Here is a 12,756-nt window from a genome sequence, read left to right on the forward strand (position 1 = left end):
CCTGATGCATCCATCAATGATTGTGTCATCTGCAAACTTTTGAATGTGACACAACTCAGTTCTAGAAAACGTCCGAGGTGTACAGGATGAAGAGAAGAGGAACCAGCACCGTGCCCTGTGGTGTCCCTCAGCCTGACATACTGCGGCCTGTCAGTCAAGTAGCTGGAGATCCAAGTGACCAGGCAGGGGTTCACTCACATCCTGTTCAGTAAGGTGCTGAATCACAAGGGGCTGGATGGTGTTGAAGGTGCTTGAGAAGTCCAGGAAGAGAATCCTCACTGTGCTGCTAACCTTAGGGCCCCTTCACACATAGAGCGAAGTTTGGTACACCACATCGCACCACTTATGTGGAATTAAAAATAATAAAACATACCACCCATGGGATGCAAACCCATGCCTTACAAAAGCTCTGATTGTCAGTCAGAAACTTTACCACTGAGCTACGCAGCTGTCCTTTGAAAGCTGTGGGAACCTGCCTCATATTAGGAAGGACATGGATGTATTACAAAAAAAATTAAAATCCCTCACCATATAAAAACACTGCATTTATCAAGTGAGCAATACAAATATGATCTGTCTGTTCCTCTGTAGATGACTCATCGTCACAGACATACAGTCATGAAATGACATGAAGGAGAAACAGTGTGCTCTGATCATGTCCACATCTACTGGTCTGGTGCATCCAGTCATCCTGTGCGCGTGTTCTACCCAACATGCATGTCTTGTGGACGGCGTGCCATAGCACAGACACCACGTCATGTGGAACACAGCTCATGTGGGTGACGTGACGGTCAGATCACCCACTGCATGTTCTGATCTGATGGTTTGTTTCAACCTGGCAGGCTGTCAATGTCCACTCCGTGCACGCACTCGCTGCAGCTTGTTGCCACGGCGATATGTTTTTATTTATGTCCACATAAGTACAGCAATCTGACACACGTGCCTCACAGTGGACAGTTGTTAGTCCTTGTCTGTCCAAACACAGTTGGTGTTGTCCAGCTGGGATGTCCAGACTGACAGATCTCCACAGCTGCTTCTGTTGGAAGCCACACCTCCTGTCATTGAAGCGCACACACCCACATGTCAGTGTGTGTGTTTGCAAAATCACACTCGTGGGGAACTTAGACAAATTTCACTGCAAGTACGATTGTCTGCAGTCTGTTGTTGTGCCAAGAGTGCAACTGGCCACACATTTTCTAAGTGCAAGCAGTGTTAGATGTTCATGTGTGTCACCTGGAATTTGGCCGACACCTGCCGTGAGAGGGTTTGATGGACTCGCACAGCGCACACTCTGTCTTTCAGCTGCTGGTGTATGAGGCACTGGAGACAGGTACAAGTCTACACATTTTGCATACAATTCCAATACATACATACATTATCGCAAAATGTGAATATCATTCATGATATATGATTATTACCTCCGCCAAGGAGGTTATGTTTTCGGTCGCGTTTGTTTGTTTGTCTGTCTGTCTGATCATCAGCAGGATAACTCAAAAGTTTTGAACGGATTTTGATGAAATTTTGTGGAGTGGTTGGAAATGACAAGAGGAACAAGTGATTAAATTTTAGTGGTGATCCGGATCACGATCCAGATCCAGGAATTTTTTAATGATTCTTCACCATTGCGGCATGGGGGAATTTTGACATTCTAGTTTCTAACTCCACAAAAACAAGGCAGAAAGGCTTGAAAAAAATTAGGGTGTAATATAGTCAAATGTTCTATCAAACAAAGTTTGGTGATGATCGGATCCGGATTCCGGATCTGGTGATCCAGAATATTCAGAAATATAGGGAAAATAGAAAATGTGTCAGTGTGAGGTGACAAATGAAGCTAGAGATGCACAACTAACACCAAATTGTAGCTGAATCTGTACTGATTCAGTAAGGTGTCATCAGATTTGATGTAGCTTCAAATGTCATGGAGCTAGATCCAGAAGAAAACTGCCATTACTGAAAAATCGTTTTTATACAATAACTTTTGAACTAATAAAGACATAAAAGTGATTCCAAGTTCTAGTGGTATGTTTTCATGGTCAGGGATGTCAAATATAAAGGAAAGAAAAGTGTATGTATCATAGTTTTGGTTGTAACACTGAATTGTTGAATAGATCACTGCGTCAAGGAGGGAATCTCTATAGGGTCAATGACCTTATGGCCTTGGCGGAGGTTTGCACTCTGAGTGCTTCTAGTTATTATTATTATTATTATTATTATTATTATTATTATTATTATTATTATTATTATTATTATTATTTATACTGGCCTCACTCTTTGTGCTTGAAAAAGCTTATCTATCAAGTTAAACAATCAGACTCTCAGAGCGAAGAAGTTCTGTTGTCTTTGAGTTTAGTGAGGGACTTGACTGTTAAACTGTAATACAAACAATACAGAATACAGTGAATGTATCCCCTTCAATGGAATTTAACCAAATTCTTATCACAAATGCTAAGGTAAGTGCACAATCATCCTTGTACAATACACATGAATAAATTTGCCCTTAAAGTACTAAGTATACATGAAACAACAGAATCCTGTACATTTCCCAGACTAATTATTCAAGCGAGCTGCAACACAAAACATATGTCTTATTTAGTTTTTCTGTAGATATCCAGAAACATCAGTCTCTAGTAATGTCAGAACAAACAAATATCACGTAACTTACAGATATGGCCTTCGGCTGCTTCAATAAACAGAAAAATATCCCTTCCACAGGACATGAGATGAGACTGTCGAGCAGTGCTGGTCACGAGTTCTTTTTTCAATAATTCAAATTCTGTTATGGTTTTGAACCCTGGAACACGAGGAACTGGACCCCAGAATGCAGATGCCAAAAACAAGGATGAGTACGGTGCAAATCAAGGTGTTTATTTACAGAAGACAAGTGAAAAAACTAGGAATATTTAAGTGTCCCAAAAAATCCAAAATACTTCTCTGACTAACAGAGGTGAAGTGAAAAAACACAGAAGAATCAAAAACTCAAAAAGCTTTCCAAAAGACAGCGACTAAAAAAAACGTGATAACAAAAAACAACTGTCAAAACGTGACAGCGAGGAAGGTACATTTATAAAACAGACCTTCAGTGAAGCTGGAACCTGCGGAATAGCAAATGATCAGCTGTGTGGCAAAAGGAGCTTCTTCTGTGGCAAGACGTGTGGCAAAAAACAATCGACCAGCACCAGCCCTGATCCAAGTGACACTTAAATAACAAACAGAATTAATGACAACTATGACCAACACGTACAAATGGAAACACAGGAGGCACGTGAGAAAAAACAAATCAATTAGTATTGAAAGATAACAAAATATTTTTGATTGGGTGGAAAAATAAACTGAGCACAAAACCAAGAAAAGTATAACAATATCATGATGACTCAAACAATCAATAAGGAAACTTCAAGATGTTTTACAGGAGGAAATAAAGACTAAATGTGCGAGGGGCGGAGCTCTCGCATGACAGCTGTCACAAACCCCCGCCCTCAGCTGACAGCATGAGAAGGCGGAAGCTTCATAAAGACAGCTGTCAAAACAAACGGAGGGCGGGCTGACCCAGAACCCGAGCAAACGTGGACAAACATGAACTAAGGGAGAAATATAACTAAAAACCAAAACGGAGGGCGGGCTGACCCAGAACCCGAGCAAACGTGGACAAACATGAACTAAAGGAGAAATATAACTAAAAACCAAAACGGAGGGCGGGCTGACCCAGAACCCGAGGAAACGTTGACAAACATGAACTAAGGGAGAAATATAACTAAAAACCAAAACGGAAGGCGGGCTGACCCAGAACCCGAGCAAACGTGGACAAACATGAACTAAGGGAGAAATATAACTAAAAACCAAAACGGAGGGCGGGCTGACCCAGAACCCGAGGAAACGTGGACAAACATGAACTAAGGGAGAAATATAACTAAAAACCAAAACGGAGGGCGGGCTGACCCAGAACCCGAGCAAACGTGGACAAACATGAACTAAAGGAGAAATATAACTAAAAACCAAAACGGAGGGCGGGCTGACCCAGAACCCGAGGAAACGTTGACAAACATGAACTAAGGGAGAAATATAACTAAAAACCAAAACGGAAGGCGGGCTGACCCAGAACCCGAGCAAACGTGGACAAACATGAACTAAGGGAGAAATATAACTAAAAACCAAAACGGAGGGCGGGCTGACCCAGAACCCGAGCAAACGTGGACAAACATGAACTAAGGGAGAAATATAACTAAAAACCAAAACGGAGGGCGGGCTGACCCAGAACCCGAGGAAACGTGGACAAACATGAACTAAGGGAGAAATATAACTAAAAACCAAAACGGAAGGCGGGCTGACCCAGAACCCGAGCAAACGTGGACAAACATGAACTAAGGGGGAAATATAACTAAAAACCAAAACGGAAGGCGGGCTGACCCAGAACCCGAGCAAACGTGGACAAACATGAACTAAGGGAGAAATATAACTAAAAACCAAAACGGAGGGCGGGCTGACCCAGAACCCGAGGAAACGTGGACAAACATGAACTAAAGGAGAAATATAACTAAAAACCAAAACGGAGGGCGGGCTGACCCAGAACCCGAGGAAACGTTGACAAACATGAACTAAGGGAGAAATATAACTAAAAACCAAAACGGAAGGCGGGCTGACCCAGAACCCGAGCAAACGTGGACAAACATGAACTAAGGGAGAAATATAACTAAAAACCAAAACGGAGGGCGGGCTGACCCAGAACCCGAGCAAACGTGGACAAACATGAACTAAGGGAGAAATATAACTAAAAACCAAAACGGAGGGCGGGCTGACCCAGAACCCGAGGAAACGTGGACAAACATGAACTAAGGGAGAAATATAACTAAAAACCAAAACGGAAGGCGGGCTGACCCAGAACCCGAGCAAACGTGGACAAACATGAACTAAGGGGGAAATATAACTAAAAACCAAAACGGAAGGCGGGCTGACCCAGAACCCGAGCAAACGTGGACAAACATGAACTAAGGGAGAAATATAACTAAAAACCAAAACGGAGGGCGGGCTGACCCAGAACCCGAGGAAACGTGGACAAACATGAACTAAGGGAGAAATATAACTAAAAACCAAAACGGAGGGCGGGCTGACCCAGAACCCGAGCAAACGTGGACAAACATGAACTAAAGGAGAAATATAACTAAAAACCAAAACGGAGGGCGGGCTGACCCAGAACCCGAGCAAATGTGGACAAACATGAACTAAGGGAGAAATATAACTAAAAACCAAAACGGAGGGCGGGCTGACCCAGAACCCGAGCAAACATGGACAAACATGAACTAAGGGAGAAATATAACTAAAAACCAAAACGGAAGGCGGGCTGACCCAGAACCCCAGCAAACGTGGACAAACATGAACTAAGGGAGAAATATAACTAAAAACCAAAACGGAAGGCGGGCTGACCCAGAACCCGAGGAAACGTGGACAAACATGAACTAAGGGGGAAATATAACTAAAAACCAAACGGAGGGCGGGCTGACCCAGAACCCGAGGAAACGTGGACAAACATGAACTAAGGGAGAAAATATAACTAAAAACCAAAACGGAGGGCGGGCTGACCCAGAACCCGAGCAAACGTGGACAAACATGAACTAAAGGAGAAATATAACTAAAAACCAAAACGGAGGGCGGGCTGACCCAGAACCCGAGGGAAACGTGGACAAACATGAACTAAGGGGGAAATATAACTAAAAACCAAAACGGAAGGCGGGCTGACCCAGAACCCGAGCAAACGTGGACAAACATGAACTAAGGGGGAAATATAACTAAAAACCAAAACGGAGGGCGGGCTGACCCAGAACCCGAGGAAACGTGGACAAACATGAACTAAGGGGGAAATATAACTAAAAACCAAAACGGAGGGCGGGCTGACCCAGAACCCGAGCAAACGTGGACAAACATGAACTAAAGGAGAAATATAACTAAAAACCAAAACGGAGGGCGGGCTGACCCAGAACCCGAGGAAACGTGGACAAACATGAACTAAGGGGGAAATATAACTAAAAACCAAAACGGAAGGCGGGCTGACCCAGAACCCGAGCAAACGTGGACAAACATGAACTAAGGGGGAAATATAACTAAAAACCAAAACGGAAGTCGGGCTGACCCAGAACCCGAGCAAACGTGGACAAACATGAACTAAGGGAGAAATATAACTAAAAACCAAAACGGAGGGCGGGCTGACCCAGAACCCGAGGAAACGTGGACAAACATGAACTAAGGGGGAAATATAACTAAAAACCAAAACGGAAGGCGGGCTGACCCAGAACCCGAGCAAACGTGGACAAACATGAACTAAGGGGGAAATATAACTAAAAACCAAAACGGAGGGCGGGCTGACCCAGAACCCGAGCAAACGTGGACAAACATGAACTAAGGGGGAAATATAACTAAAAACCAAAACGGAAGGCGGGCTGACCCAGAACCCGAGCAAACGTGGACAAACATGAACTAAGGGAGAAATATAACTAAAAACCAAAACGGAGGGCGGGCTGACCCAGAACCCGAGGAAACGTGGACAAACATGAACTAAGGGGGAAATATAACTAAAAACCAAAACGGAAGGCGGGCTGACCCAGAACCCGAGCAAACGTGGACAAACATGAACTAAGGGGGAAATATAACTAAAAACCAAAACGGAAGGCGGGCTGACCCAGAACCCGAGCAAACGTGGACAAACATGAACTAAGGGAGAAATATACCTAAAACCAAAACGGAGGGCGGGCTGACCCAGAACCCGAGCAAACGTGGACACACATGAACTAAGGAGAAATATAACTAAAAACCAAAACGGAGGGCGGGCTGACCCAGAACCCGAGCAAACGTGGACAAACATGAACTAAAGGAGAAATATAACTAAAAACCAAAACGGAGGGCGGGCTGACCCAGAACCCGAGGAAACGTGGACAAACATGAACTAAGGGAGAAATATAACTAAAAACCAAAACGGAGGCGGGCTGACCCAGAACCCGAGCAAACGTGGACAAACATGAACTAAGGGAGAAATATAACTAAAAACCAAAACGGAAGGCGGGCTGACCCAGAACCCGAGGAAACGTGGACAAACATGAACTAAGGGGGAAATATAACTAAAAACCAAAACGGAAGGCGGGCTGACCCAGAACCCGAGAAAACGTGGACAAACATGAACTAAGGGAGAAATATAACTAAAAACCAAAACGGAGGGCGGGCTGACCCAGAACCCGAGCAAACGTGGACAAACATGAACTAAGGGAGAAATATAACTAAAACCAAAACGGAGGGCGGGCTGACCCAGAACCCGAGGAAACGTGGACAAACATGAACTAAGGGAGAAATATAACTAAAAACCAAAACGGAAGGCGGGCTGACCCAGAACCTGAGCAAACGTGGACAAACATGAACTAAGGGAGAAATATAACTAAAAACCAAAACGGAAGGGCGGGCTGACCCAGAACCCGAGGAAACGTGGACAAACATGAACTAAGGGGGAAATATAACTAAAAACCAAAACGGAAGGCGGGCTGACCCAGAACCCGAGGAAACGTGGACAAACATGAACTAAGGGGGAAATATAACTAAAAACCAAAACGGAGGGCGGGCTGACCCAGAACCCGAGGAAACGTGGACAAACATGAACTAAGGGAGAAATATAACTAAAAACCAAAACGGAGGGCGGGCTGACCCAGAACCCGAGCAAACGTGGACAAACATGAACTAAAGGAGAAATATAACTAAAAACCAAAACGGAGGGCGGGCTGACCCAGAACCCGAGGAAACGTGGACAAACATGAACTAAGGGAGAAATATAACTAAAAACCAAAACGGAAGGTGGGCTGACCCAGAACCCGAGCAAACGTGGACAAACATGAACTAAGGGAGAAATATAACTAAAAACCAAAACGGAGGGCGGGCTGACCCAGAACCCGAGGAAACGTGGACAAACATGAACTAAGGGGGAAATATAACTAAAAACCAAACGGAAGGCGGGCTGACCCAGAACCCGAGCAAACGTGGACAAACATGAACTAAGGGGGAAATATAACTAAAAACCAAAACGGAAGGCGGGCTGACCCAGAACCCGAGCAAACGTGGACAAACATGAACTAAGGGAGAAATATAACTAAAAACCAAAACGGAGGGCGGGCTGACCCAGAACCCGAGCAAACGTGGACAAACATGAACTAAGGGAGAAATATAACTAAAAACCAAAACGGAGGGCGGGCTGACCCAGAACCCGAGCAACGTGGACAAACATGAACTAAGGGAGAAATATAACTAAAAACCAAAACGGAGGGCGGGCTGACCCAGAACCCGAGGAAACGTGGACAAACATGAACTAAGGGAGAAATATAACTAAAAACCAAAACGGAAGGCGGGCTGACCCAGAACCCGAGCAAACGTGGACAAACATGAACTAAGGGGGAAATATAACTAAAAACCAAAACGGAAGGCGGGCTGACCCAGAACCCGAGCAAACGTGGACAAACATGAACTAAGGGAGAAATATAACTAAAACCAAAACGGAGGGCGGGCTGACCCAGAACCCGAGGAAACGTGGACAAACATGAACTAAGGGAGAAATATAACTAAAAACCAAAACGGAGGGCGGGCTGAACCAGAACCCGAGCAAACGTGGACAAACATGAACTAAAGGAGAAATATAACTAAAAACCAAAACGGAGGGCGGGCTGACCCAGAACCCGAGCAAACGTGGACAAACATGAACTAAGGGAGAAATATAACTAAAAACCAAAACGGAGGGCGGGCTGACCCAGAACCCGAGCAAACGTGGACAAACATGAACTAAGGGAGAAATATAACTAAAAACCAAAACGGAGGGCGGGCTGACCCAGAACCCGAGCAAACGTGGACAAACATGAACTAAGGGAGAAATATAACTAAAAACCAAAACGGAGGGCGGGCTGACCCAGAACCCGAGCAAACGTGGACAAACATGAACTAAGGGAGAAATATAACTAAAAACCAAAACGGAGGGCGGGCTGACCCAGAACCCGAGGAAACGTGGACAAACATGAACTAAGGGAGAAATATAACTAAAAAACAAAACGGAAGGCGGGCTGACCCAGAACCCGAGCAAACGTGGACAAACATGAACTAAAGGAGAAATATAACTAAAAACCAAAACGGAGGGCGGGCTGACCCAGAACCCGAGCAAACGTGGACAAACATGAAACTAAGGGAGAATATAAACTAAAAACCAAAACGGAGGGCGGGCTGACCCAGAACCCGAGCAAACGTGGACAAACATGAACTAAGGGAGAAATATAACTAAAAACCAAAACGGAAGGCGGGCTGACCAGAACCCGAGCAAACGTGGACAAACATGAACTAAGGGGGAAATATAACTAAAAACCAAAACGGAAGGCGGGCTGACCCAGAACCCGAGCAAACGTGGACAAACATGAACTAAGGGAGAAATATAACTAAAAACCAAAACGGAGGGCGGGCTGACCCAGAACCCGAGGAAACGTGGACAAACATGAACTAAGGGAGAAATATAACTAAAAACCAAAACGGAGGGCGGGCTGACCCAGAACCCGAGAAAACGTGGACAAACATGAACTAAAGGAGAAATATAACTAAAAACCAAAACGGAGGGCGGGCTGACCCAGAACCCGAGCAAACGTGGACAAACATGAACTAAGGGAGAAATATAACTAAAAAACCAAAACGGAAGGCGGGCTGACCCAGAACCCGAGGAAACGTGGACAAACATGAACTAAGGGGGAAATACAACTAAAAACCAAAACGGAAGGCGGGCTGACCCAGAACCCGAGCAAACGTGGACAAACATGAACTAAGGGAGAAATATAACTAAAACCAAAACGGAGGGCGGGCTGACCCAGAACCCGAGCAAACGTGGACAAACATGAACTAAAGGAGAAATATAACTAAAAACCAAAACGGAGGGCGGGCTGACCCAGAACCCGAGGAAACGTGGACAAACATGAACTAAGGGAGAAATATAACTAAAAACCAAAACGGAAGGCGGGCTGACTCAGAACCCGAGCAAACGTGGACAAACATGAACTAAGGGAGAAATATAACTAAAAACCAAAACGGAAGGCGAGCTGACCCAGAACCCGAGGAAACGTGGACAAACATGAACTAAGGGGGAAATATAACTAAAAACCAAAACGGAAGGCGGGCTGACCCAGAACCCGAGGAAACGTGGACAAACATGAACTAAGGGGGAAATATAACTAAAAACCAAAACGGAGGGCGGGCTGACCCAGAACCCGAGGAAACGTGGACAAACATGAACTAAGGGAGAAATATAACTAAAAACCAAAACGGAGGGCGGGCTGACCCAGAACCCGAGCAAACGTGGACAAACATGAACTAAAGGAGAAATATAACTAAAAACCAAAACGGAGGGCGGGCTGACCCAGAACCCGAGGAAACGTGGACAAACATGAACTAAGGGAGAAATATAACTAAAAACCAAAACGGAGGGCGGGCTGACCCAGAACCCGAGGAAACGTGGACAAACATGAACTAAGGGGGAAATATAACTAAAAACCAAACGGAGGGCGGGCTGACCCAGAACCCGAGGAAACGTGGACAAACATGAACTAAGGGGGAAATATAACTAAAAACCAAAACGGAGGGCGGGCTGACCCAGAACCCGAGGAAACGTGGACAAACATGAACTAAGGGAGAATATAACTAAAAACCAAAACGGAGGGCGGGCTGACCCAGAACCCGAGGAAACGTGGACAAACATGAACTAAGGGGGAAATATAACTAAAAACCAAAACGGAGGGCGGGCTGACCCAGAACCCGAGGAAACGTGGACAAACATGAACTAAGGGGGAAATATAACTAAAAACCAAAACGGAGGGCTGGCTGACCCAGAACCCGAGGAAACGTGGACAAACATGAACTAAGGGAGAAATATAACTAAAAAACAAAACCGTGGGCGGAACCTACTGGATCAAAACAACCGGGGCAACCCCCAGAAGCCGCGCAAATGAAAGGAAACCCTGGTCCCTGTATGCAGCAGAACAAGTAAGAAATACGTCATCACAGACACACATTCTTACATAAGCACAACAGAACACTGAATCAACCACGTACACCTTCATCCCTACTCAGGCACGCACACGCACACACACACACACACACACACACACACATACGGAGTTATCCGACTCCACGAATAATACATACACCGACACCGGCTTTACCGTCATGATAACAACTGCAGAACACTTAACAGAACAGCATAGATAGATAGATAGATAAATACTTTATTGATCCCAAGGGAAATTGTGCATTATCTGTGCTCCAAGGATAGATAGAATTAAAAGATACAATAAAATGGAAGGAACAAAGCCCACCACAAAAATAAATAAATAATAACTAAAAACTAGCTGCTAAAGCACATTCTCCCTCCTGCTCCTCCCAGCAGAGGCCTCGTTAAACAGCCTGATGGCACGCGGAACAAATGAGTTAGTCAGTCTCTCTGTAGAACATCTCAATGACCGAAATCTCGAGCTTACTGAGCTTCTCTGGATGGAGAAGACAGAGCTCAGAGGGTGACTCTCATTAGACAGGATGGCATGGGTCTTTGTGAGTGTTCTCTGGTCCACCACTGTCTCCACAGAGTCCAAGCCCAGACCCACTACAGAACCAGCCCTCTTAATGAGCTGGTTCAGTCGATGAATGTCCTTCTGAAAAGCACTGCCCCCCCAACATAAAGCGGCATTAAAAAGAACACTGGACACAATAGCCAGATAAAACAGGTGCACTAACTTAGGGCAGACTCTGAATGAGGCCAGCCTTCTGAGAAAATACATTCTGCTCTGGCCCTTCTTATAAACAGCGTACATGTTGGCTGCCCAGTTCAGCTTATTATCCAGATGTAGTCCCAGGTACTTATACATGGAGACCACCTCCACCTCCACCTATGTTAATGGGCTGCAGAGAGGGTGGCGCCCGGCGAAGGTCCAACACCATCACCTTTGTTTTAGTGGTGTTCAGAGTATCTCGTCAATAGTTTTACATCCTCATTGAAGACAACTTTGGATGCTGTAGCTCCTCTGAAAAAGAGAGCTTTAAATCAGAAGTGTCTGACTCTGTGGTATAACTCACAAACTCGTAGCTTAAAGCAGATAACCCGTAAGTTGGAGAGGAAATGGCGTCTCACTAATTTAGAAGATCTTCACTTAGCCTGGAAAAAGAGTCTGTTGCTCTATAAAAAGCCCTCCGTAAAGCTAGGACATCTTTCTACTCATCACTAATTGAAGAAAATAAGAACAACCCCAGGTTTCTTTTCAGCACTGTAGCCAGGCTGACAAAGAGTCAGAGCTCTATTGAGCTGAGTATTCCATTAACTTTAACTAGTAATGACTTCATGACTTTCTTTGCTAACAAAATTTTAACTATTAGAGAAAAAATTACTCATAACCATCCCAAAGACGTATCGTTATCTTTGGCTGCTTTCAGTGATGCCGGTATTTGGTTAGACTCTTTCTCTCCGATTGTTCTGTCTGAGTTATTCTCATTAGTTACTTCATCCAAACCATCAACATGTTTATTAGACCCCATTCCTACATGCTGCTCAAGGAAGCCCTACCATTATTTAATGCTTCGATCTTAAATATGATCAATCTATCTTTGTTAGTTGGCTATGTACCACAGGCTTTTAAGGTGGCAGTAATTAACCATTACTTAAAAAGCCATCACTTGACCCAGCTATCTTAGCTAATTATAGGCCAATCTCCAACCTTCCTT

General features: G+C 44.7%; 1 protein-coding gene across 1 annotated transcript in view; it reads left to right on the plus strand.

Annotated features, from left to right (window-relative positions):
* si:ch211-129c21.1 (uncharacterized protein LOC563087 homolog) overlaps positions 1-12,756 on the plus strand; it is a 121,730-nt gene that overhangs the window by 80,037 nt on the left and 28,937 nt on the right. The gene's annotated exons all lie outside the window — the stretch shown is intronic.

Source organism: Thalassophryne amazonica, chromosome 10 (assembly GCF_902500255.1).
Source record: "Thalassophryne amazonica chromosome 10, fThaAma1.1, whole genome shotgun sequence".
In the NCBI taxonomy this organism is placed as follows: domain Eukaryota; kingdom Metazoa; phylum Chordata; class Actinopteri; order Batrachoidiformes; family Batrachoididae; genus Thalassophryne; species Thalassophryne amazonica.